This window comes from Eucyclogobius newberryi, unplaced genomic scaffold (genome assembly GCF_026437365.1).
Source record: "Eucyclogobius newberryi isolate DKJ021-1_F unplaced genomic scaffold, fEucNew1.0.hap1 SCAF_68, whole genome shotgun sequence".
Lineage (NCBI taxonomy): Eukaryota > Metazoa > Chordata > Actinopteri > Gobiiformes > Gobiidae > Eucyclogobius > Eucyclogobius newberryi.
In genome coordinates this window covers 345,156-372,070 of record NW_027316367.1, presented here as the reverse complement: position 1 = coordinate 372,070, position 26,915 = coordinate 345,156, and the positions used below count along the sequence as shown (strand labels likewise).

Here is a 26,915-nt window from a genome sequence, read left to right as displayed (position 1 = left end):
AACACGAACTTCCCGTCTTTTTTAAAGCAGACAACACTTTAAGACAAAAACTGGTCCACCCTAAGGACAAGATGCCGACACAAAAACAGAACAATCTAGTGTTTTCTATCCAATGCAGTGAAGAACGTTGTAAAGAGTAGTATATAGGTGAGACAAAACAGCCACTGCACAAGAGGCTTTATCAGCACAGAAAGCACGCAAATTCAGTACCACAGAGTGCTGTGCATCTTCATCTTAAAGCCACAAACCACTCTTTTAAGGACAGTGAGGAGAGAATTCTAAGCAGGGAGAAGAGATGGTTTGAAAGAGGAGATAAGGAAGCCATCTTTGTTAAAATGTGAAGCCCTCTTTTGATTGAAATGGAGCTTTAAGATACTTTAAGATCTTTAAGATTGCTTGTATGATTGGTCATGTATGATGGCGTTTTGAAGCCATGGGGCGGGGGAAGCCCTGGCCATTCCGATGCGAATCAGGGATCAGGGAGCGACAGTCAGTTTAAAGTAGGATTTTGATAGCCAATTACAGGGCTGTTAAGATACAAGGAAGAGCAGTTTCAAGTGAAACTGCAAACACCCTTTATCAGGAGGTTCCGCCCGGTGGGATTACTCAGAAAGGAATAGATGTTCCCAGACTCGATCCGCATATTGAGAATGACTCTTGGATGAGAGTGGAACGTCTTGTTTTTCTAAAAAACAGTGTCCAAATGACAACAAGTGAGTATTTTTTCTTACAATTTTACAATAGATTTAAAATCCACAGGTGAAAGTAAAAAGACAACAACTCAGGTGTCACTGGTAGGATTACTCAGAAAGGAATAGATGTTCCCAGACTCGATCCCTATATTGAGAATGACTCTTGGATGAGAGTGGAACGTCTTGTTTTTCTAAAAAACAGTGTCCAAATGACAACAAATGAATATTTTTTTTTACAATTTTACAATAGATCTCAAATCCACAGGTTAAAGTAAAATCACAAGAACTCAGGTGTCAATGGCGCTTGTGGCCTCGTTAGCGTAGTAGGCAGCGCGTCAGTCTCATAATCTGAAGGTCGTGAGTTCAATCCTCACACGTGGCTTTGTTTCTAGACACCAGTTTTCTCTTTTACCATGAAACGCCGAAAAAAGAAGCTTTAAAAACACAAACAGCTTTCACGCATCGACACATTAAACCCAGAAAAAAACTCCTGGCATATTCCTGCTTTAAAGCCGACAACTTTTTTATCTCACAAATATACAGACAAGGATCGTTTAGTTCAGGGGTACTTGCTCTAAGCAATGTTTGAAATTACAGTGAAAAATTACCTCTACGGAAACACAGGACGGAGAAAAGAGAGACGCATGTTCAAATAAAACTTGTCACAAGCGAACTTGTCACAAGCTAACTTTGTATATGGTCTTGATTTAACTCAAAACCTCTTTAAACAAGTCGTAAACATGTGTCCAGAGTTTGTAGGGTTGAAATTGTGGGTAATGTCTGTACCATAATTGTTTGGTGTACTTTTTAATAGTAGAAAAAACAAAACAAGAGGAAGGAGGAAAAAGCATCTGGAAAGCCCTCTCAGTCAGTGGTTACCCTGCTTGGGCTCTTAGCAAAGTGAAGAGGACAAAAAAGTAGCAAAAAAGGGACCAAAGGAAACAGAACCAAGAAGAAGTGTTGTCTCTAACACTTATGTCTTGGGACTGTCTGGAAAACTGCAAAGAATCTTTAGACAACACGAACTTCCCGTCTTTTTTAAAGCAGACAACACTTTAAGACAAAAACTGGTCCACCCTAAGGACAAGATGCCGACACAAAAACAGAACAATCTAGTGTTTTCTATCCAATGCAGTGAAGAACGTTGTAAAGAGTGGTATATAGGTGAGACAAAACAGCCACTGCACAAGAGGCTTTATCAGCACAGAAAGCACGCAAATTCAGTACCACAGAGTGCTGTGCATCTTCATCTTAAAGCCACAAACCACTCTTTTAAGGACAGTGAGGAGAGAATTCTAAGCAGGGAGAAGAGATGGTTTGAAAGAGGAGCTAAGGAAGCCATCTTTGTTAAAATGTGAAAACCTCTTTTGATTGAAATGGAGCTTTAAGATACTTTAAGATCTTTAAGATTGCTTGTATGATTGGTCATGTATGATGGCGTTTTGAAGCCATGGGGCGGGGGAAGCCCTGGCCATTCCGATGCGAATCAGGGATGAGGGAGCGACAGTCAGTTTAAAGTAGGATTTTGATAGCCAATTACAGGGCTGTTAAGATACAAGGAAGAGCAGTTTCAAGTGAAACTGCAAACACCCTTTATCAGGAGGTTCCGCCCGGTGGGATTACTCAGAAAGGAATAGATGTTCCCAGACTCGATCCGCATATTGAGAATGACTATTGGATGAGAGTGGAACGTCTTGTTTTTCTAAAAAACAGTGTCCAAATGACAACAAGTGAGTATTTTTTTTTACAATTTTACAATAGATTTAAAATCCACAGGTGAAAGTAAAAAGACAACAACTCAGGTGTCACTGGTAGGATTACTCAGAAAGGAATAGATGTTCCCAGACTCGATCCCTATATTGAGAATGACTCTTGGATGAGAGTGGAACGTCTTGTTTTTCTAAAAAACAGTGTCCAAATGACAACAAATGAATATTTTTTTTTACAATTTTACAATAGATCTCAAATCCACAGGTTAAAGTAAAATCACAAGAACTCAGGTGTCGATGGTGCTTGTGGCCTCGTTAGCGTAGTAGGCAGCGCGTTAGTCTCATAATCTGAAGGTCGTGAGTTCAATCCTCACACGTGGCATTGTTTCTAGACACCAGTTTACTCTTTTACCATGAAACGCCGAAAAAAGAAGCTTTAAAAACACAAACAGCTTTCACGCATCGACACATTAAACCCAGAAAAAAACTCCTGGCATATTCCTGCTTTAAAGCCGACAACTTTTTTATCTCACAAATATACAGACAAGGATCGTTTAGTTCAGGGGTACTTGCTCTAAGCAATGTTTGAAATTACAGTGAAAATTACCTCTACGGAAACACAGGACGGAGAAAAGAGAGACGCATGTTCAAATAAAACTTGTCACAAGCGAACTTGTCACAAGCTAACTTTGTATATGGTCTTGATTTAACTCAAAACCTCTTTAAACAAGTCGTAAACCTGTGTCCAGAGTTTGTAGGGTTGAAATTGTGGGTAATGTCTGTACCATAATTGTTTGGTGTACTTTTTAATAGTAGAAAAAACAAAACAAGAGGAAGGAGGAAAAAGCATCTGGAAAGCCCTCTCAGTCAGTGGTAACCCTGCTTGGGCTCTTAGCAAAGTGAAGAGGACAAAAAAGTAGCAAAAAAGGGACCAAAGGAAACAGAACCAAGAAGAAGTGTTGTCTCTAACACTTATGTCTTGGGACTGTCTGGAAAACTGCAAAGAATCTTTAGACAACACGAACTTCCCGTCTTTTTTAAAGCAGACAACACTTTAGGACAAAAACTGGTCCACCCTAAGGACAAGATGCCGACACAAAAACAGAACAATCTAGTGTTTTCCATCCAATGCAGTGAAGAACGTTGTAAAGAGTGGTATATAGGTGAGACAAAACAGCCACTGCACAAGAGGCTTTATCAGCACAGAAAGCACGCAAATTCAGTACCACAGAGTGCTGTGCATCTTCATCTTAAAGCCACAAACCACTCTTTTAAGGACAGTGAGGAGAGAATTCTAAGCAGGGAGAAGAGATGGTTTGAAAGAGGAGATAAGGAAGCCATCTTTGTTAAAATGTGAAGCCCTCTTTTGATTGAAATGGAGCTTTAAGATACTTTAAGATCTTTAAGATTGCTTGTATGATTGGTCATGTATGATGGCGTTTTGAAGCCATGGGGCGGGGGAAGCCCTGGCCATTCCGATGCGAATCAGGGATGAGGGAGCGACAGTCAGTTTAAAGTAGGATTTTGATAGCCAATTACAGGGCTGTTAAGATACAAGGAAGAGCAGTTTCAAGTGAAACTGCAAACACCCTTTATCAGGAGGTTCCGCCCGGTGGGATTACTCAGAAAGGAATAGATGTTCCCAGACTCGATCCGCATATTGAGAATGACTTTTGGATGAGAGTAGAACGTCTTGTTTTTCTAAAAAACAGTGTCCAAATGACAACAAGTGAGTATTTTTTTTTACAATTTTACAATAGATTTAAAATCCACAGGTGAAAGTAAAAAGACAACAACTCAGGTGTCACTGGTAGGATTACTCAGAAAGGAATAGATGTTCCCAGACTCGATCCCTATATTGAGAATGACTCTTGGATGAGAGTGGAACGTCTTGTTTTTCTAAAAAACAGTGTCCAAATGACAACAAATGAATATTTTTTTTTACAATTTTACAATAGATCTCAAATCCACAGGTTAAAGTAAAATGACAACAACTCAGGTGTCAATGGTGCTTGTGGCCTCGTTAGTGCAGTAGGCAGCGCGTCAGTCTCATAATCTGATGGTCGTGAGTTCAATCCTCACACGGGGCATTGTTTCTAGACACCACTTTTCTCGTTTACCATGAAACGCCGAAAAAAGAAGCTTTAAAAACACAAACAGCTTTCACGCATCGACACATTTAAACCCAGAAAAAAACTCCTGGCATATTCCTGCTTTAAAGCTGACAACTTTTTTATCTTACAAATATACAGACAAGGATCGTTTAGTTCAGGGGTACTTGTCCTAAGCAATGTTTGAAATTACAGTGAAAAATTACCTCTACGGAAACACAGGACGGAGAAAAGAGAGAAACATGTTCAAATAAAACTTGTCACAAGCTAATTTGTCACAAGCGAACTTGTCACAAGCTTACTTTGTATATGGTCTTGATTTAACTCAAAACCTCTTTAAACAAGTCGTAAACATGTGTCCAGAGTTTGTAGGGTTGAAATTGTGGGTAATGTCTGTACCATAATTGTTTGGTGTACTTTTTAATAGTAGAAAAAACAAAACAAGAGGAAGGAGGAAAAAGCATCTGGAAAGCCCTCTCAGTCAGTGGTTACCCTGCTTGGGCTCTTAGCAAAGTGAAGAGGACAAAAAAGTAGCAAAAAAGGGACCAAAGGAAACAGAACCAAGAAGAAGTGTTGTCTCTAACACTTATGTCTTGGGACTGTCTGGAAAACTGCAAAGAATCTTTAGACAACACGAACTTCCCGTCTTTTTTAAAGCAGACAACACTTTAAGACAAAAACTGGTCCACCCTAAGGACAAGATGCCGACACAAAAACAGAACAATCTAGTGTTTTCTATCCAATGCAGTGAAGAACGTTGTAAAGAGTAGTATATAGGTGAGACAAAACAGCCACTGCACAAGAGGCTTTATCAGCACAGAAAGCACGCAAATTCAGTACCACAGAGTGCTGTGCATCTTCATCTTAAAGCCACAAACCACTCTTTTAAGGACAGTGAGGAGAGAATTCTAAGCAGGGAGAAGAGATGGTTTGAAAGAGGAGATAAGGAAGCCATCTTTGTTAAAATGTGAAGCCCTCTTTTGATTGAAATGGAGCTTTAAGATACTTTAAGATCTTTAAGATTGCTTGTATGATTGGTCATGTATGATGGCGTTTTGAAGCCATGGGGCGGGGGAAGCCCTGGCCATTCCGATGCGAATCAGGGATCAGGGAGCGACAGTCAGTTTAAAGTAGGATTTTGATAGCCAATTACAGGGCTGTTAAGATACAAGGAAGAGCAGTTTCAAGTGAAACTGCAAACACCCTTTATCAGGAGGTTCCGCCCGGTGGGATTACTCAGAAAGGAATAGATGTTCCCAGACTCGATCCGCATATTGAGAATGACTCTTGGATGAGAGTGGAACGTCTTGTTTTTCTAAAAAACAGTGTCCAAATGACAACAAGTGAGTATTTTTTCTTACAATTTTACAATAGATTTAAAATCCACAGGTGAAAGTAAAAAGACAACAACTCAGGTGTCACTGGTAGGATTACTCAGAAAGGAATAGATGTTCCCAGACTCGATCCCTATATTGAGAATGACTCTTGGATGAGAGTGGAACGTCTTGTTTTTCTAAAAAACAGTGTCCAAATGACAACAAATGAATATTTTTTTTTACAATTTTACAATAGATCTCAAATCCACAGGTTAAAGTAAAATCACAAGAACTCAGGTGTCAATGGCGCTTGTGGCCTCGTTAGCGTAGTAGGCAGCGCGTCAGTCTCATAATCTGAAGGTCGTGAGTTCAATCCTCACACGTGGCTTTGTTTCTAGACACCAGTTTTCTCTTTTACCATGAAACGCCGAAAAAAGAAGCTTTAAAAACACAAACAGCTTTCACGCATCGACACATTAAACCCAGAAAAAAACTCCTGGCATATTCCTGCTTTAAAGCCGACAACTTTTTTATCTCACAAATATACAGACAAGGATCGTTTAGTTCAGGGGTACTTGCTCTAAGCAATGTTTGAAATTACAGTGAAAAATTACCTCTACGGAAACACAGGACGGAGAAAAGAGAGACGCATGTTCAAATAAAACTTGTCACAAGCGAACTTGTCACAAGCTAACTTTGTATATGGTCTTGATTTAACTCAAAACCTCTTTAAACAAGTCGTAAACATGTGTCCAGAGTTTGTAGGGTTGAAATTGTGGGTAATGTCTGTACCATAATTGTTTGGTGTACTTTTTAATAGTAGAAAAAACAAAACAAGAGGAAGGAGGAAAAAGCATCTGGAAAGCCCTCTCAGTCAGTGGTTACCCTGCTTGGGCTCTTAGCAAAGTGAAGAGGACAAAAAAGTAGCAAAAAAGGGACCAAAGGAAACAGAACCAAGAAGAAGTGTTGTCTCTAACACTTATGTCTTGGGACTGTCTGGAAAACTGCAAAGAATCTTTAGACAACACGAACTTCCCGTCTTTTTTAAAGCAGACAACACTTTAAGACAAAAACTGGTCCACCCTAAGGACAAGATGCCGACACAAAAACAGAACAATCTAGTGTTTTCTATCCAATGCAGTGAAGAACGTTGTAAAGAGTGGTATATAGGTGAGACAAAACAGCCACTGCACAAGAGGCTTTATCAGCACAGAAAGCACGCAAATTCAGTACCACAGAGTGCTGTGCATCTTCATCTTAAAGCCACAAACCACTCTTTTAAGGACAGTGAGGAGAGAATTCTAAGCAGGGAGAAGAGATGGTTTGAAAGAGGAGCTAAGGAAGCCATCTTTGTTAAAATGTGAAAACCTCTTTTGATTGAAATGGAGCTTTAAGATACTTTAAGATCTTTAAGATTGCTTGTATGATTGGTCATGTATGATGGCGTTTTGAAGCCATGGGGCGGGGGAAGCCCTGGCCATTCCGATGCGAATCAGGGATGAGGGAGCGACAGTCAGTTTAAAGTAGGATTTTGATAGCCAATTACAGGGCTGTTAAGATACAAGGAAGAGCAGTTTCAAGTGAAACTGCAAACACCCTTTATCAGGAGGTTCCGCCCGGTGGGATTACTCAGAAAGGAATAGATGTTCCCAGACTCGATCCGCATATTGAGAATGACTATTGGATGAGAGTGGAACGTCTTGTTTTTCTAAAAAACAGTGTCCAAATGACAACAAGTGAGTATTTTTTTTTACAATTTTACAATAGATTTAAAATCCACAGGTGAAAGTAAAAAGACAACAACTCAGGTGTCACTGGTAGGATTACTCAGAAAGGAATAGATGTTCCCAGACTCGATCCCTATATTGAGAATGACTCTTGGATGAGAGTGGAACGTCTTGTTTTTCTAAAAAACAGTGTCCAAATGACAACAAATGAATATTTTTTTTACAATTTTACAATAGATCTCAAATCCACAGGTTAAAGTAAAATCACAAGAACTCAGGTGTCGATGGTGCTTGTGGCCTCGTTAGCGTAGTAGGCAGCGCGTTAGTCTCATAATCTGAAGGTCGTGAGTTCAATCCTCACACGTGGCATTGTTTCTAGACACCAGTTTTCTCTTTTACCATGAAACGCCGAAAAAAGAAGCTTTAAAAACACAAACAGCTTTCACGCATCGACACATTAAACCCAGAAAAAAACTCCTGGCATATTCCTGCTTTAAAGCCGACAACTTTTTTATCTCACAAATATACAGACAAGGATCGTTTAGTTCAGGGGTACTTGCTCTAAGCAATGTTTGAAATTACAGTGAAAATTACCTCTACGGAAACACAGGACGGAGAAAAGAGAGACGCATGTTCAAATAAAACTTGTCACAAGCGAACTTGTCACAAGCTAACTTTGTATATGGTCTTGATTTAACTCAAAACCTCTTTAAACAAGTCGTAAACCTGTGTCCAGAGTTTGTAGGGTTGAAATTGTGGGTAATGTCTGTACCATAATTGTTTGGTGTACTTTTTAATAGTAGAAAAAACAAAACAAGAGGAAGGAGGAAAAAGCATCTGGAAAGCCCTCTCAGTCAGTGGTAACCCTGCTTGGGCTCTTAGCAAAGTGAAGAGGACAAAAAAGTAGCAAAAAAGGGACCAAAGGAAACAGAACCAAGAAGAAGTGTTGTCTCTAACACTTATGTCTTGGGACTGTCTGGAAAACTGCAAAGAATCTTTAGACAACACGAACTTCCCGTCTTTTTTAAAGCAGACAACACTTTAGGACAAAAACTGGTCCACCCTAAGGACAAGATGCCGACACAAAAACAGAACAATCTAGTGTTTTCCATCCAATGCAGTGAAGAACGTTGTAAAGAGTGGTATATAGGTGAGACAAAACAGCCACTGCACAAGAGGCTTTATCAGCACAGAAAGCACGCAAATTCAGTACCACAGAGTGCTGTGCATCTTCATCTTAAAGCCACAAACCACTCTTTTAAGGACAGTGAGGAGAGAATTCTAAGCAGGGAGAAGAGATGGTTTGAAAGAGGAGATAAGGAAGCCATCTTTGTTAAAATGTGAAGCCCTCTTTTGATTGAAATGGAGCTTTAAGATACTTTAAGATCTTTAAGATTGCTTGTATGATTGGTCATGTATGATGGCGTTTTGAAGCCATGGGGCGGGGGAAGCCCTGGCCATTCCGATGCGAATCAGGGATGAGGGAGCGACAGTCAGTTTAAAGTAGGATTTTGATAGCCAATTACAGGGCTGTTAAGATACAAGGAAGAGCAGTTTCAAGTGAAACTGCAAACACCCTTTATCAGGAGGTTCCGCCCGGTGGGATTACTCAGAAAGGAATAGATGTTCCCAGACTCGATCCGCATATTGAGAATGACTTTTGGATGAGAGTAGAACGTCTTGTTTTTCTAAAAAACAGTGTCCAAATGACAACAAGTGAGTATTTTTTTTTACAATTTTACAATAGATTTAAAATCCACAGGTGAAAGTAAAAAGACAACAACTCAGGTGTCACTGGTAGGATTACTCAGAAAGGAATAGATGTTCCCAGACTCGATCCCTATATTGAGAATGACTCTTGGATGAGAGTGGAACGTCTTGTTTTTCTAAAAAACAGTGTCCAAATGACAACAAATGAATATTTTTTTTTACAATTTTACAATAGATCTCAAATCCACAGGTTAAAGTAAAATGACAACAACTCAGGTGTCAATGGTGCTTGTGGCCTCGTTAGTGCAGTAGGCAGCGCGTCAGTCTCATAATCTGATGGTCGTGAGTTCAATCCTCACACGGGGCATTGTTTCTAGACACCACTTTTCTCGTTTACCATGAAACGCCGAAAAAAGAAGCTTTAAAAACACAAACAGCTTTCACGCATCGACACATTTAAACCCAGAAAAAAACTCCTGGCATATTCCTGCTTTAAAGCTGACAACTTTTTTATCTTACAAATATACAGACAAGGATCGTTTAGTTCAGGGGTACTTGTCCTAAGCAATGTTTGAAATTACAGTGAAAAATTACCTCTACGGAAACACAGGACGGAGAAAAGAGAGAAACATGTTCAAATAAAACTTGTCACAAGCTAATTTGTCACAAGCGAACTTGTCACAAGCTTACTTTGTATATGGTCTTGATTTAACTCAAAACCTCTTTAAACAAGTCGTAAACATGTGTCCAGAGTTTGTAGGGTTGAAATTGTGGGTAATGTCTGTACCATAATTGTTTGGTGTACTTTTTAATAGTAGAAAAAACAAAACAAGAGGAAGGAGGAAAAAGCATCTGGAAAGCCCTCTCAGTCAGTGGTTACCCTGCTTGGGCTCTTAGCAAAGTGAAGAGGACAAAAAAGTAGCAAAAAAGGGACCAAAGGAAACAGAACCAAGAAGAAGTGTTGTCTCTAACACTTATGTCTTGGGACTGTCTGGAAAACTGCAAAGAATCTTTAGACAACACGAACTTCCCGTCTTTTTTAAAGCAGACAACACTTTAAGACAAAAACTGGTCCACCCTAAGGACAAGATGCCGACACAAAAACAGAACAATCTAGTGTTTTCTATCCAATGCAGTGAAGAACGTTGTAAAGAGTAGTATATAGGTGAGACAAAACAGCCACTGCACAAGAGGCTTTATCAGCACAGAAAGCACGCAAATTCAGTACCACAGAGTGCTGTGCATCTTCATCTTAAAGCCACAAACCACTCTTTTAAGGACAGTGAGGAGAGAATTCTAAGCAGGGAGAAGAGATGGTTTGAAAGAGGAGATAAGGAAGCCATCTTTGTTAAAATGTGAAGCCCTCTTTTGATTGAAATGGAGCTTTAAGATACTTTAAGATCTTTAAGATTGCTTGTATGATTGGTCATGTATGATGGCGTTTTGAAGCCATGGGGCGGGGGAAGCCCTGGCCATTCCGATGCGAATCAGGGATCAGGGAGCGACAGTCAGTTTAAAGTAGGATTTTGATAGCCAATTACAGGGCTGTTAAGATACAAGGAAGAGCAGTTTCAAGTGAAACTGCAAACACCCTTTATCAGGAGGTTCCGCCCGGTGGGATTACTCAGAAAGGAATAGATGTTCCCAGACTCGATCCGCATATTGAGAATGACTCTTGGATGAGAGTGGAACGTCTTGTTTTTCTAAAAAACAGTGTCCAAATGACAACAAGTGAGTATTTTTTCTTACAATTTTACAATAGATTTAAAATCCACAGGTGAAAGTAAAAAGACAACAACTCAGGTGTCACTGGTAGGATTACTCAGAAAGGAATAGATGTTCCCAGACTCGATCCCTATATTGAGAATGACTCTTGGATGAGAGTGGAACGTCTTGTTTTTCTAAAAAACAGTGTCCAAATGACAACAAATGAATATTTTTTTTTACAATTTTACAATAGATCTCAAATCCACAGGTTAAAGTAAAATCACAAGAACTCAGGTGTCAATGGCGCTTGTGGCCTCGTTAGCGTAGTAGGCAGCGCGTCAGTCTCATAATCTGAAGGTCGTGAGTTCAATCCTCACACGTGGCTTTGTTTCTAGACACCAGTTTTCTCTTTTACCATGAAACGCCGAAAAAAGAAGCTTTAAAAACACAAACAGCTTTCACGCATCGACACATTAAACCCAGAAAAAAACTCCTGGCATATTCCTGCTTTAAAGCCGACAACTTTTTTATCTCACAAATATACAGACAAGGATCGTTTAGTTCAGGGGTACTTGCTCTAAGCAATGTTTGAAATTACAGTGAAAAATTACCTCTACGGAAACACAGGACGGAGAAAAGAGAGACGCATGTTCAAATAAAACTTGTCACAAGCGAACTTGTCACAAGCTAACTTTGTATATGGTCTTGATTTAACTCAAAACCTCTTTAAACAAGTCGTAAACATGTGTCCAGAGTTTGTAGGGTTGAAATTGTGGGTAATGTCTGTACCATAATTGTTTGGTGTACTTTTTAATAGTAGAAAAAACAAAACAAGAGGAAGGAGGAAAAAGCATCTGGAAAGCCCTCTCAGTCAGTGGTTACCCTGCTTGGGCTCTTAGCAAAGTGAAGAGGACAAAAAAGTAGCAAAAAAGGGACCAAAGGAAACAGAACCAAGAAGAAGTGTTGTCTCTAACACTTATGTCTTGGGACTGTCTGGAAAACTGCAAAGAATCTTTAGACAACACGAACTTCCCGTCTTTTTTAAAGCAGACAACACTTTAAGACAAAAACTGGTCCACCCTAAGGACAAGATGCCGACACAAAAACAGAACAATCTAGTGTTTTCTATCCAATGCAGTGAAGAACGTTGTAAAGAGTGGTATATAGGTGAGACAAAACAGCCACTGCACAAGAGGCTTTATCAGCACAGAAAGCACGCAAATTCAGTACCACAGAGTGCTGTGCATCTTCATCTTAAAGCCACAAACCACTCTTTTAAGGACAGTGAGGAGAGAATTCTAAGCAGGGAGAAGAGATGGTTTGAAAGAGGAGCTAAGGAAGCCATCTTTGTTAAAATGTGAAAACCTCTTTTGATTGAAATGGAGCTTTAAGATACTTTAAGATCTTTAAGATTGCTTGTATGATTGGTCATGTATGATGGCGTTTTGAAGCCATGGGGCGGGGGAAGCCCTGGCCATTCCGATGCGAATCAGGGATGAGGGAGCGACAGTCAGTTTACAGTAGGATTTTGATAGCCAATTACAGGGCTGTTAAGATACAAGGAAGAGCAGTTTCAAGTGAAACTGCAAACACCCTTTATCAGGAGGTTCCGCCCGGTGGGATTACTCAGAAAGGAATAGATGTTCCCAGACTCGATCCGCATATTGAGAATGACTCTTGGATGAGAGTGGAACGTCTTGTTTTTCTAAAAAACAGTGTCCAAATGACAACAAGTGAGTATTTTTTTTTACAATTTTACAATAGATTTAAAATCCACAGGTGAAAGTAAAAAGACAACAACTCAGGTGTCACTGCTAGGATTACTCAGAAAGGAATAGATGTTCCCAGACTCGATCCCTATATTGAGAATGACTCTTGGATGAGAGTGGAACGTCTTGTTTTTCTAAAAAACAGTGTCCAAATGACAACAAATGAATATTTTTTTTTACAATTTTACAATAAATCTCAAATCCACAGGTTAAAGTAAAATCACAACAACTCAGGTGTCAATGGTGCTTGTGGCCTCGTTAGCGTAGTAGGCAGCGCGTCAGTCTCATAATCTGAAGGTCGTGAGTCCAATCCTCACACGGGGCATTGTTTCTAGACACCAGTTTTCTCTTTTACCATGAAACGCCGAAAAAAGAAGCTTTAAAAACACAAACAGCTTTCACGCATCGACACATTAAACCCAGAAAAAAACTCCTGGCATATTCCTGCTTTAAAGCCGACAACTTTTTTATCTCACAAATATACAGACAAGGATCGTTTAGTTCAGGGGTACTTGCTCTAAGCAATGTTTGAAATTACAGTGAAAAATTACCTCTACGGAAACACAGGACGGAGAAAAGAGAGACGCATGTTCAAATAAAACTTGTCACAAGCGAACTTGTCACAAGCTAACTTTGTATATGGTCTTGATTTAACTCAAAACCTCTTTAAACAAGTCGTAAACATGTGTCCAGAGTTTGTATGGTTGAAATTGTGGGTAATGTCTGTACCATAATTGTTTGGTGTACTTTTTAATAGTAGAAAAAACAAAACAAGAGGAAGGAGGAAAAAGCATCTGGAAAGCCCTCTCAGTCAGTGGTTACCCTGCTTGGGCTCTTAGCAAAGTGAAGAGGACAAAAAAGTAGCAAAAAAGGGACCAAAGGAAACAGAACCAAGAAGAAGTGTTGTCTCTAACACTTATGTCTTGGGACTGTCTGGAAAACTGCAAAGAATCTTTAGACAACACGAACTTCCCGTCTTTTTTAAAGCAGACAACACTTTAAGACAAAAACTGGTCCACCCTAAGGACAAGATGCCGACACAAAAACAGAACAATCTAGTGTTTTCTATCCAATGCAGTGAAGAACGTTGTAAAGAGTGGTATATAGGTGAGACAAAACAGCCACTGCACAAGAGGCTTTATCAGCACAGAAAGCACGCAAATTCAGTACCACAGAGTGCTGTGCATCTTCATCTTAAAGCCACAAACCACTCTTTTAAGGACAGTGAGGAGAGAATTCTAAGCAGGGAGAAGAGATGGTTTGAAAGAGGAGCTAAGGAAGCCATCTTTGTTAAAATGTGAAAACCTCTTTTGATTGAAATGGAGCTTTAAGATACTTTAAGATCTTTAAGATTGCTTGTATGATTGGTCATGTATGATGGCGTTTTGAAGCCATGGGGCGGGGGAAGCCCTGGCCATTCCGATGCGAATCAGGGATGAGGGAGCGACAGTCAGTTTACAGTAGGATTTTGATAGCCAATTACAGGGCTGTTAAGATACAAGGAAGAGCAGTTTCAAGTGAAACTGCAAACACCCTTTATCAGGAGGTTCCGCCCGGTGGGATTACTCAGAAAGGAATAGATGTTCCCAGACTCGATCCGCATATTGAGAATGACTCTTGGATGAGAGTGGAACGTCTTGTTTTTCTAAAAAACAGTGTCCAAATGACAACAAGTGAGTATTTTTTTTACAATTTTACAATAGATTTAAAATCCACAGGTGAAAGTAAAAAGACAACAACTCAGGTGTCACTGCTAGGATTACTCAGAAAGGAATAGATGTTCCCAGACTCGATCCCTATATTGAGAATGACTCTTGGATGAGAGTGGAACGTCTTGTTTTTCTAAAAAACAGTGTCCAAATGACAACAAATGAATATTTTTTTTTACAATTTTACAATAGATCTCAAATCCACAGGTTAAAGTAAAATCACAAGAACTCAGGTGTCAATGGCGCTTGTGGCCTCGTTAGCGTAGTAGGCAGCGCGTCAGTCTCATAATCTGAAGGTCGTGGGTTCAATCCTCACACGTGGCTTTGTTTCTAGACACCAGTTTTCTCTTTTACCATGAAACGCCGAAAAAAGAAGCTTTAAAAACACAAACAGCTTTCACGCATCGACACATTAAACCCAGAAAAAAACTCCTGGCATATTCCTGCTTTAAAGCCGACAACTTTTTTATCTCACAAATATACAGACAAGGATCGTTTAGTTCAGGGGTACTTGCTCTAAGCAATGTTTGAAATTACAGTGAAAAATTACCTCTACGGAAACACAGGACGGAGAAAAGAGAGACGCATGTTCAAATAAAACTTGTCACAAGCTAACTTGTCACAAGCTAACTTTGTATATGGTCTTGATTTAACTCAAAACCTCTTTAAACAAGTCGTAAACCTGTGTCCAGAGTTTGTAGGGTTGAAATTGTGGGTAATGTCTGTACCATAATTGTTTGGTGTACTTTTTAATAGTAGAAAAAACAAAACAAGAGGAAGGAGGAAAAAGCATCTGGAAAGCCCTCTCAGTCAGTGGTTACCCTGCTTGGGCTCTTAGCAAAGTGAAGAGAACAAAAAAGTAGCAAAAAAGGGACCAAAGGAAACAGAACCAAGAAGAAGTGTTGTCTCTAACACTTATGTCTTGGGACTGTCTGGAAAACTGCAAAGAATCTTTAGACAACACGAACTTCCCGTCTTTTTTAAAGCAGACAACACTTTAGGACAAAAACTGGTCCACCCTAAGGACAAGATGCCGACACAAAAACAGAACAATCTAGTGTTTTCCATCCAATGCAGTGAAGAACGTTGTAAAGAGTGGTATATAGGTGAGACAAAACAGCCACTGCACAAGAGGCTTTATCAGCACAGAAAGCACGCAAATTCAGTACCACAGAGTGCTGTGCATCTTCATCTTAAAGCCACAAACCACTCTTTTAAGGACAGTGAGGAGAGAATTCTAAGCAGGGAGAAGAGATGGTTTGAAAGAGGAGATAAGGAAGCCATCTTTGTTAAAATGTGAAGCCCTCTTTTGATTGAAATGGAGCTTTAAGATACTTTAAGATCTTTAAGATTGCTTGTATGATTGGTCATGTATGATGGCGTTTTGAAGCCATGGGGCGGGGGAAGCCCTGGCCATTCCGATGCGAATCAGGGATGAGGGAGCGACAGTCAGTTTAAAGTAGGATTTTGATAGCCAATTACAGGGCTGTTAAGATACAAGGAAGAGCAGTTTCAAGTGAAACTGCAAACACCCTTTATCAGGAGGTTCCGCCCGGTGGGATTACTCAGAAAGGAATAGATGTTCCCAGACTCGATCCGCATATTGAGAATGACTTTTGGATGAGAGTAGAACGTCTTGTTTTTCTAAAAAACAGTATCCAAATGACAACAAGTGAGTATTTTTTTTTACAATTTTACAATAGATTTAAAATCCACAGGTGAAAGTAAAAAGACAACAACTCAGGTGTCACTGGTAGGATTACTCAGAAAGGAATAGATGTTCCCAGACTCGATCCCTATATTGAGAATGACTCTTGGATGAGAGTGGAACGTCTTGTTTTTCTAAAAAACAGTGTCCAAATGACAACAAATGAATATTTTTTTTTACAATTTTACAATAGATCTCAAATCCACAGGTTAAAGTAAAATGACAACAACTCAGGTGTCAATGGTGCTTGTGGCCTCGTTAGTGCAGTAGGCAGCGCGTCAGTCTCATAATCTGAAGGTCGTGAGTTCAATTCTCACACGGGGCATAGTTTCTAGACACCACTTTTCTCGTTTACCATGAAACGCCGAAAAAAGAAGCTTTAAAAACACAAACAGCTTTCACGCATCGACACATTTAAACCCAGAAAAAAACTCCTGGCATATTCCTGCTTTAAAGCTGACAACTTTTTTATCTTACAAATATACAGACAAGGATCGTTTAGTTCAGGGGTACTTGCTCTAAGCAATGTTTGAAATTACAGTGAAAAATTACCTCTACGGAAACACAGGACGGAGAAAAGAGAGAAACATGTTCAAATAAAACTTGTCACAAGCTAACTTGTCACAAGCGAACTTGTCACAAGCTAACTTTGTATATGGTCTTGATTTAACTCAAAACCTCTTTAAACAAGTCGTAAACATGTGTCCAGAGTTTGTAGGGTTGAAATTGTGGGTAATGTCTGTACCATAATTGTTTGGTGTACTTTTTAATAGTAGAAAAAACAAAACAAGAGGAAGGAGGAAAAAGCATCTGGAAAGCCCTCTCAGTCAGTGGTTACCCTGCTTGGGCTCTTAGCAAAGTGAAGAGGACAAAAAAGTAGCAAAAAAGGGACCAAAGGAAACAGAACCAAGAAGAAGTGTTGTCTCCAACACTTATGTCTTGGGACTGTCTGGAAAACTGCAAAGAATCTTTAGACAACACAAACTTCCCGTCTTTTTTAAAGCAGACAACACTTTAAGACAAAAACTGGTCCACCCTAAGGACAAGATGCCGACACAAAAACAGAACAATCTAGTGTTTTCTATCCAATGCAGTGAAGAACGTTGTAAAGAGTAGTATATAGGTGAGACAAAACAGCCACTGCACAAGAGGCTTTATCAGCACAGAAAGCACGCAAATTCAGTACCACAGAGTGCTGTGCATCTTCATCTTAAAGCCACAAACCACTCTTTTAAGGACAGTGAGGAGAGAATTCTAAGCAGGGAGAAGAGATGGTTTGAAAGAGGAGATAAGGAAGCCATCTTTGTTAAAATGTGAAGCCCTCTTTTGATTGAAATGGAGCTTTAAGATACTTTAAGATCTTTAAGATTGCTTGTATGATTGGTCATGTATGATGGCGTTTTGAAGCCATGGGGCGGGGGAAGCCCTGGCCATTCCGATGCGAATCAGGGATCAGGGAGCGACAGTCAGTTTAAAGTAGGATTTTGATAGCCAATTACAGGGCTGTTAAGATAAAAGGAAGAGCAGTTTCAAGTGAAACTGCAAACACCCTTTATCAGGAGGTTCCGCCCGGTGGGATTACTCAGAAAGGAATAGATGTTCCCAGACTCGATCCGCATATTGAGAATGACTCTTGGATGAGAGTGGAACGTCTTGTTTTTCTAAAAAACAGTGTCCAAATGACAACAAGTGAGTATTTTTTCTTACAATTTTACAATAGATTTAAAATCCACAGGTGAAAGTAAAAAGACAACAACTCAGGTGTCACTGGTAGGATTACTCAGAAAGGAATAGATGTTCCCAGACTCGATCCCTATATTGAGAATGACTCTTGGATGAGAGTGGAACGTCTTGTTTTTCTAAAAAACAGTGTCCAAATGACAACAAATGAATATTTTTTTTTACAATTTTACAATAGATCTCAAATCCACAGGTTAAAGTAAAATCACAAGAACTCAGGTGTCAATGGTGCTTGTGGCCTCGTTAGCGTAGTAGGCAGCGCGCCAGTCTCATAATCTGAAGGTCATGAGTTCAATCCTCACACGTGGCTTTGTTTCTAGACACCAGTTTTCTCTTTTACCATGAAATGCCGAAAAAAGAAGCTTTAAAAACACAAACAGCTTTCACGCATCGACACATTAAACCCAGAAAAAAACTCCTGGCATATTCCTGCTTTAAAGCCGACAACTTTTTTATCTCACAAATATACAGACAAGGATCGTTTAGTTCAGGGGTACTTGCTCTAAGCAATGTTTGAAATTACAGTGAAAAATTACCTCTACGGAAACACAGGACGGAGAAAAGAGAGACGCATGTTCAAATAAAACTTGTCACAAGCGAACTTGTCACAAGCTAACTTTGTATATGGTCTTGATTTAACTCAAAACCTCTTTAAACAAGTCGTAAACATGTGTCCAGAGTTTGTAGGGTTGAAATTGTGGGTAATGTCTGTACCATAATTGTTTGGTGTACTTTTTAATAGTAGAAAAAACAAAACAAGAGGAAGGAGGAAAAAGCATCTGGAAAGCCCTCTCAGTCAGTGGTTACCCTGCTTGGGCTCTTAGCAAAGTGAAGAGGACAAAAAAGTAGCAAAAAAGGGACCAAAGGAAACAGAACCAAGAAGAAGTGTTGTCTCCAACACTTATGTCTTGGGACTGTCTGGAAAACTGCAAAGAATCTTTAGACAACACGAACTTCCCGTCTTTTTTAAAGCAGACAACACTTTAGGACAAAAACTGGTCCACCCTAAGGACAAGATGCCGACACAAAAACAGAACAATCTAGTGTTTTCCATCCAATGCAGTGAAGAACGTTGTAAAGAGTGGTATATAGGTGAGACAAAACAGCCACTGCACAAGAGGCTTTATCAGCACAGAAAGCACGCAAATTCAGTACCACAGAGTGCTGTGCATCTTCATCTTAAAGCCACAAACCACTCTTTTAAGGACAGTGAGGAGAGAATTCTAAGCAGGGAGAAGAGATGGTTTGAAAGAGGAGATAAGGAAGCCATCTTTGTTAAAATGTGAAAACCTCTTTTGATTGAAATGGAGCTTTAAGATACTTTAAGATCTTTAAGATTGCTTGTATGATTGGTCATGTATGATGGCGTTTTGAAGCCATGGGGCGGGGGAAGCCCTGGCCATTCCGATGCGAATCAGGGATCAGGGAGCGACAGTCAGTTTAAAGTAGGATTTTGATAGCCAATTACAGGGCTGTTAAGATAAAAGGAAGAGCAGTTTCAAGTGAAACTGCAAACACCCTTTATCAGGAGGTTCCGCCCGGTGGGATTACTCAGAAAGGAATAGATGTTCCCAGACTCGATCCGCATATTGAGAATGACTCTTGGATGAGAGTGGAACGTCTTGTTTTTCTAAAAAACAGTGTCCAAATGACAACAAGTGAGTATTTTTTCTTACAATTTTACAATAGATTTAAAATCCACAGGTGAAAGTAAAAAGACAACAACTCAGGTGTCACTGGTAGGATTACTCAGAAAGGAATAGATGTTCCCAGACTCGATCCCTATATTGAGAATGACTCTTGGATGAGAGTGGAACGTCTTGTTTTTCTAAAAAACAGTGTCCAAATGACAACAAATGAATATTTTTTTTTACAATTTTACAATAGATCTCAAATCCACAGGTTAAAGTAAAATCACAAGAACTCAGGTGTCAATGGTGCTTGTGGCCTCGTTAGCGTAGTAGGCAGCGCGTCAGTCTCATAATCTGAAGGTCATGAGTTCAATCCTCACACGTGGCTTTGTTTCTAGACACCAGTTTTCTCTTTTACCATGAAATGCCGAAAAAAGAAGCTTTAAAAACACAAACAGCTTTCACGCATCGACACATTAAACCCAGAAAAAAACTCCTGGCATATTCCTGCTTTAAAGCCGACAACTTTTTTATCTCACAAATATACAGACAAGGATCGTTTAGTTCAGGGGTACTTGCTCTAAGCAATGTTTGAAATTACAGTGAAAAATTACCTCTACGGAAACACAGGACGGAGAAAAGAGAGACGCATGTTCAAATAAAACTTGTCACAAGCGAACTTGTCACAAGCTAACTTTGTATATGGTCTTGATTTAACTCAAAACCTCTTTAAACAAGTCGTAAACATGTGTCCAGAGTTTGTAGGGTTGAAATTGTGGGTAATGTCTGTACCATAATTGTTTGGTGTACTTTTTAATAGTAGAAAAAACAAAACAAGAGGAAGGAGGAAAAAGCATCTGGAAAGCCCTCTCAGTCAGTGGTTACCCTGCTTGGGCTCTTAGCAAAGTGAAGAGGACAAAAAAGTAGCAAAAAAGGGACCAAAGGAAACAGAACCAAGAAGAAGTGTTGTCTCCAACACTTATGTCTTGGGACTGTCTGGAAAACTGCAAAGAATCTTTAGACAACACGAACTTCCCGTCTTTTTTAAAGCAGACAACACTTTAGGACAAAAACTGGTCCACCCTAAGGACAAGATGCCGACACAAAAACAGAACAATCTAGTGTTTTCCATCCAATGCAGTGAAGAACGTTGTAAAGAGTGGTATATAGGTGAGACAAAACAGCCACTGCACAAGAGGCTTTATCAGCACAGAAAGCACGCAAATTCAGTACCACAGAGTGCTGTGCATCTTCATCTTAAAGCCACAAACCACTCTTTTAAGGACAGTGAGGAGAGAATTCTAAGCAGGGAGAAGAGATGGTTTGAAAGAGGAGATAAGGAAGCCATCTTTGTTAAAATGTGAAGCCCTCTTTTGATTGAAATGGAGCTTTAAGATACTTTAAGATCTTTAAGATTGCTTGTATGATTGGTCATGTATGATGGCGTTTTGAAGCCATGGGGCGGGGGAAGCCCTGGCCATTCCGATGCGAATCAGGGATGAGGGAGCGACAGTCAGTTTAAAGTAGGATTTTGATAGCCAATTACAGGGCTGTTAAGATACAAGGAAGAGCAGTTTCAAGTGAAACTGCAAACACCCTTTATCAGGAGGTTCCGCCCGGTGGGATTACTCAGAAAGGAATAGATGTTCCCAGACTCGATCCGCATATTGAGAATGACTCTTGGATGAGAGTGGAACGTCTTGTTTTTCTAAAAAACAGTGTCCAAATGACAACAAGTGAGTATTTTTTTTTACAATTTTACAATAGATTTAAAATCCACAGGTGAAAGTAAAAAGACAACAACTCAGGTGTCACTGGTAGGATTACTCAGAAAGGAATAGATGTTCCCAGACTCGATCCATATATTGAGAATGACTCTTGGATGAGAGTGGAACGTCTTGTTTTTCTAAAAAACAGTGTCCAAATGACAACAAATGAATATTTTTTTTTACAATTTTACGATAGATCTCAAATCCACAGGTTAAAGAAAAATGACAACAACTCAGGTGTCAATGGTGCTTGTGGCCTCGTTAGCGCAGTAGGCAGCGCGTCAGTCTCATAATCTGAAAGTCGTGAGTTCAATCCTCATATGGGGCATTGTTTCTAGACCCCAGTTTTCTCGTTTACCATGAAACGCCGAAAAAAGAAGCTTTAAAAACACAAACAGCTTTCACGCATCGACACATTTAAACCCAGAAAAAAACTCCTGGCATATTCCTGCTTTAAAGCCGACAACTTTTTTATCTCACAAATATACAGACAAGGATCGTTTAGTTCAGGGGTACTTGCTCTAAGCAATGTTTGAAATTACAGTGAAAAATTACCTCTACGGAAACACAGGACGGAGAAAAGAGAGACGCATGTTCAAATAAAACTTGTCACAAGCTAACTTGTCAGAAGCGAACTTGTCACAAGCTAACTTTGTATATGGTCTTGATTTAACTCAAAACCTCTTTAAACAAGTCGTAAACATGTGTCCAGAGTTTGTAGGGTTGAAATTGTGGGTAATGTCTGTACCATAATTGTTTGGTGTACTTTTTAATAGTAGAAAAAACAAAACAAGAGGAAGGAGGAGAAAGCATCTGGAAAGCCCTCTCAGTCAGTGGTTACCCTGCTTGGGCTCTTAGCAAAGTGAAGAGGACAAAAAAGTAGCTAAAAAGGGACCAAAGGAAACAGAACCAAGAAGAAGTGTTGTCTCTAACACTTATGTCTTGGGACTGTCTGGAAAACTGCAAAGAATCTTTAGACAACCTGAACTTCCCGTCTTTTTTAAAGCAGACAACACTTTAAGACAAAAACTGGTCCACCCTAAGGACAAGATGCCGACACAAAAACAGAACAATCTAGTGTTTTCCATCCAATGCAGTGAAGAACGTTGTAAAGAGTGGTATATAGGTGAGACAAAACAGCCACTGCACAAGAGGCTTTATCAGCACAGAAAGCACGCAAATTCAGTACCACAGAGTGCTGTGCATCTTCATCTTAAAGCCACAAACCACTCTTTTAAGGACAGTGAGGAGAGAATTCTAAGCAGGGAGAAGAGATGGTTTGAAAGAGGAGATAAGGAAGCCATCTTTGTTAAAATGTGAAAACCTCTTTTGATTGAAATGGAGCTTTAAGATACTTTAAGATCTTTAAGATTGCTTGTATGATTGGTCATGTATGATGGCGTTTTGAAGCCATGGGGCGGGGGAAGCCCTGGCCATTCCGATGCGAATCAGGGATGAGGGAGCGACAGTCAGTTTAAAGTAGGATTTTGATAGCCAATTACAGGGCTGTTAAGATACAAGGAAGAGCAGTTTCAAGTGAAACTGCAAACACCCTTTATCAGGAGGTTCCGCCCGGTGGGATTACTCAGAAAGGAATAGATGTTCCCAGACTCGATCCGCATATTGAGAATGACTCTTGGATGAGAGTGGAACGTCTTGTTTTTCTAAAAAACAGTGTCCAAATGACAACAAGTGAGTATTTTTTTTTACAATTTTACAATAGATTTAAAATCCACAGGTGAAAGTAAAAAGACAACAACTCAGGTGTCACTGGTAGGATTACTCAGAAAGGAATAGATGTTCCCAGACTCGATCCCTATATTGAGAATGACTCTTGGATGAGAGTGGAACGTCTTGTTTTTCTAAAAAACAGTGTCCAAATGACAACAAATGAATATTTTTTTTAACAATTTTACAATAAATCTCAAATCCACAGGTTAAAGTAAAATCACAACAACTCAGGTGTCAATGGTGCTTGTGGCCTCTTTAGCGTAGTAGGCAGCGCGTCAGTCTCATAATCTGAAGGTCGTGAGTCCAATCCTCACACGGGGCATTGTTTCTAGACACCAGTTTTCTCGTTTACCATGAAACGCCGAAAAAAGAAGCTTTAAAAACACAAACAGCTTTCACGCATCGACACATTAAACCCAGAAAAAAACTCCTGGCATATTCCTGCTTTAAAGCCGACAACTTTTTTATCTCACAAATATACAGACAAGGATCGTTTAGTTCAGGGGTACTTGCTCTAAGCAATGTTTGAAATTACAGTGAAAAATTACCTCTACGGAAACACAGGACGGAGAAAAGAGAGACGCATGTTCAAATAAAACTTGTCACAAGCGAACTTGTCACAAGCTAACTTTGTATATGGTCTTGATTTAACTCAAAACCTCTTTAAACAAGTCGTAAACCTGTGTCCAGAGTTTGTAGGGTTGAAATTGTGGGTAATGTCTGTACCATAATTGTTTGGTGTACTTTTTAATAGTAGAAAAAACAAAACAAGAGGAAGGAGGAAAAAGCATCTGGAAAGCCCTCTCAGTCAGTGGTAACCCTGCTTGGGCTCTTAGCAAAGTGAAGATGACAAAAAAGTAGCAAAAAAGGGACCAAAGGAAACAACCAAGAAGAAGTGTTGTCTCTAACACTCATGTCTTGGGACTGTCTGGAAAACTGCAAAGAATCTTTAGACAACACGAACTTCCCGTCTTTTTTAAAGCAGACAACACTTTAAGACAAAAACTGGTCCACCCTAAGGACAAGATGCCGACACAAAAACAGAACAATCTAGTGTTTTCCATCCAATGCAGTGAAGAACGTTGTAAAGAGTGGTATATAGGTGAGACAAAACAGCCACTGCACAAGAGGCTTTATCAGCACAGAAAGCACGCAAATTCAGTACCACAGAGTGCTGTGCATCTTCATCTTAAAGCCACAAACCACTCTTTTAAGGACAGTGAGGAGAGAATTCTAAGCAGGGAGAAGAGATGGTTTGAAAGAGGAGATAAGGAAGCCATCTTTGTTAAAATGTGAAGCCCTCTTTTGATTGAAATGGAGCTTTAAGATACTTTAAGATCTTTAAGATTGCTTGTATGATTGGTCATGTATGATGGCGTTTTGAAGCCATGGGGCGGGGGAAGCCCTGGCCATTCCGATGCGAATCAGGGATGAGGGAGCGACAGTCAGTTTAAAGTAGGATTTTGATAGCCAATTACAGGGCTGTTAAGATACAAGGAAGAGCAGTTTCAAGTGAAACTGCAAACACCCTTTATCAGGAGGTTCCGCCCGGTGGGATTACTCAGAAAGGAATAGATGTTCCCAGACTCGATCCGCATATTGAGAATGACTCTTGGATGAGAGTAGAACGTCTTGTTTTTCTAAAAAACAGTGTCCAAATGACAACAAGTGAATATTTTTTTTTACAATTTTACAATAGATCTCAAATCCACAGGTTAAAGTAAAATGACAACAACTCAGGTGTCACTGGTAGGATTACTCAGAAAGGAATAGATGTTCCCAGACTCGATCCCTATATTGAGAATGACTCTTGGATGAGAGTGGAACGTCTTGTTTTTCTAAAAAACAGTGTCCAAATGACAACAAATGAATATTTTTTTTTACAATTTTACAATAGATCTCAAATCCACAGGTTAAAGTAAAATCACAACAACTCAGGTGTCAATGGTGCTTGTGGCCTCGTTAGCGCAGTAGGCAGCGCGTCAGTCTCATAATCTGAAGGTCGTGAGTTCAATCCTCACACGGGGCATTGTTTCTAGACACCAGTTTTCTCGTTTACCATGAAACGCCGAAAAAAGAAGCTTTAAAAACACAAACAGCTTTCACGCATCGACACATTTAAACCCAGAAAAAAACTCCTGGCATATTCCTGCTTTAAAGCCGACAACTTCTTTATCTCACAAATATACAGACAAGGATCGTTTAGTTCAGGGGTACTTGCTCTAAGCAATGTTTGAAATTACAGTGAAAAATTACCTCTACGGAAACACAGGACGGAGAAAAGAGAGAAACATGTTCAAATAAAACTTGTCACAAGCTAACTTGTCACAAGCGAACTTGTCACAAGCTAACTTTGTATATGGTCTTGATTTAACTCAAAACCTCTTTAAACAAGTCGTAAACATGTGTCCAGAGTTTGTAGGGTTGAAATTGTGGGTAATGTCTGTACCATAATTGTTTGGTGTACTTTTTAATAGTAGAAAAAACAAAACAAGAGGAAGGAGGAAAAAGCATCTGGAAAGCCCTCTCAGTCAGTGGTTACCCTGCTTGGGCTCTTAGCAAAGTGAAGAGGACAAAAAAGTAGCAAAAAAGGGACCAAAGGAAACAGAACCAAGAAGAAGTGTTGTCTCCAACACTTATGTCTTGGGACTGTCTGGAAAACTGCAAAGAATCTTTAGACAACACGAACTTCCCGTCTTTTTTAAAGCAGACAACACTTTAAGACAAAAACTGGTCCACCCTAAGGACAAGATGCCGACACAAAAACAGAACAATCTAGTGTTTTCTATCCAATGCAGTGAAGAACGTTGTAAAGAGTAGTATATAGGTGAGACAAAACAGCCACTGCACAAGAGGCTTTATCAGCACAGAAAGCACGCAAATTCAGTACCACAGAGTGCTGTGCATCTTCATCTTAAAGCCACAAACCACTCTTTTAAGGACAGTGAGGAGAGAATTCTAAGCAGGGAGAAGAGATGGTTTGAAAGAGGAGATAAGGAAGCCATCTTTGTTAAAATGTGAAGCCCTCTTTTGATTGAAATGGAGCTTTAAGATACTTTAAGATCTTTAAGATTGCTTGTATGATTGGTCATGTATGATGGCGTTTTGAAGCCATGGGGCGGGGGAAGCCCTGGCCATTCTGATGCGAATCAGGGATGAGGGAGCGACAGTCAGTTTAAAGTAGGATTTTGATAGCCAATTACAGGGCTGTTAAGATACAAGGAAGAGCAGTTTCAAGTGAAACTGCAAACACCCTTTATCAGGAGGTTCCGCCCGGTGGGATTACTCAGAAAGGAATAGATGTTCCCAGACTCGATCCGCATATTGAGAATGACTCTTGGATGAGAGTAGAACGTCTTGTTTTTCTAAAAAACAGTGTCCAAATGACAACAAGTGAATATTTTTTTTTACAATTTTACAATAGATCTCAAATCCACAGGTTAAAGTAAAATGACAACAACTCAGGTGTCACTGGTAGGATTACTCAGAAAGGAATAGATGTTCCCAGACTCGACCCCTATATTGAGAATGACTCTTGGATGAGAGTGGAACGTCTTGTTTTTCTAAAAAACAGTGTCCAAATGACAACAAATGAATATTTTTTTTTACAATTTTACAATAGATCTCAAATCCACAGGTTAAAGTAAAATGACAACAACTCAGGTGTCAATGGTGCTTGTGGCCTCGTTAGCGCAGTAGGCAGCGCGTCAGTATCATAATCTGAAGGTCGTGAGTTCAATCCTCACACGGGGCATTGTTTCTAGACACCAGTTTTCTCGTTTACCATGAAACGCCGAAAAAAGAAGCTTTAAAAACACAAACAGCTTTCACGCATCGACACATTTAAACCCAGAAAAAAACTCCTGGCATATTCCTGCTTTAAAGC

General features: G+C 39.7%; 13 non-coding genes across 13 annotated transcripts; all 13 read left to right on the top strand.

Moving 5' to 3' along the window:
* The first annotated feature begins 1,001 nt into the window (after positions 1-1,001).
* Positions 1,002-1,074, top strand: trnam-cau (transfer RNA methionine (anticodon CAU)). Its single transcript has one exon. It is a non-coding gene; the product is annotated as a tRNA-Met (tRNA).
* Positions 1,075-2,710: 1,636 nt separating this feature from the next.
* trnam-cau (transfer RNA methionine (anticodon CAU)) lies at positions 2,711-2,783 on the top strand. Its single transcript has one exon. It is a non-coding gene; the product is annotated as a tRNA-Met (tRNA).
* Positions 2,784-4,418: 1,635 nt separating this feature from the next.
* Positions 4,419-4,491, top strand: trnam-cau (transfer RNA methionine (anticodon CAU)). Its single transcript has one exon. It is a non-coding gene; the product is annotated as a tRNA-Met (tRNA).
* Positions 4,492-6,143: 1,652 nt separating this feature from the next.
* trnam-cau (transfer RNA methionine (anticodon CAU)) lies at positions 6,144-6,216 on the top strand. The gene has a single exon. It is a non-coding gene; the product is annotated as a tRNA-Met (tRNA).
* Positions 6,217-7,851: 1,635 nt separating this feature from the next.
* Positions 7,852-7,924, top strand: trnam-cau (transfer RNA methionine (anticodon CAU)). The gene has a single exon. It is a non-coding gene; the product is annotated as a tRNA-Met (tRNA).
* Positions 7,925-9,559: 1,635 nt separating this feature from the next.
* On the top strand, positions 9,560-9,632 carry trnam-cau (transfer RNA methionine (anticodon CAU)). The gene has a single exon. It is a non-coding gene; the product is annotated as a tRNA-Met (tRNA).
* Positions 9,633-11,284: 1,652 nt separating this feature from the next.
* On the top strand, positions 11,285-11,357 carry trnam-cau (transfer RNA methionine (anticodon CAU)). The gene has a single exon. It is a non-coding gene; the product is annotated as a tRNA-Met (tRNA).
* A 1,636-nt stretch (positions 11,358-12,993) lies between these two features.
* trnam-cau (transfer RNA methionine (anticodon CAU)) lies at positions 12,994-13,066 on the top strand. Its single transcript has one exon. It is a non-coding gene; the product is annotated as a tRNA-Met (tRNA).
* A 1,635-nt stretch (positions 13,067-14,701) lies between these two features.
* Positions 14,702-14,774, top strand: trnam-cau (transfer RNA methionine (anticodon CAU)). Its single transcript has one exon. It is a non-coding gene; the product is annotated as a tRNA-Met (tRNA).
* Positions 14,775-16,410: 1,636 nt separating this feature from the next.
* Positions 16,411-16,483, top strand: trnam-cau (transfer RNA methionine (anticodon CAU)). Its single transcript has one exon. It is a non-coding gene; the product is annotated as a tRNA-Met (tRNA).
* Positions 16,484-21,553: 5,070 nt separating this feature from the next.
* On the top strand, positions 21,554-21,626 carry trnam-cau (transfer RNA methionine (anticodon CAU)). Its single transcript has one exon. It is a non-coding gene; the product is annotated as a tRNA-Met (tRNA).
* A 3,359-nt stretch (positions 21,627-24,985) lies between these two features.
* trnam-cau (transfer RNA methionine (anticodon CAU)) lies at positions 24,986-25,058 on the top strand. Its single transcript has one exon. It is a non-coding gene; the product is annotated as a tRNA-Met (tRNA).
* Positions 25,059-26,710: 1,652 nt separating this feature from the next.
* trnam-cau (transfer RNA methionine (anticodon CAU)) lies at positions 26,711-26,783 on the top strand. Its single transcript has one exon. It is a non-coding gene; the product is annotated as a tRNA-Met (tRNA).
* Positions 26,784-26,915: the final 132 nt, after the last annotated feature.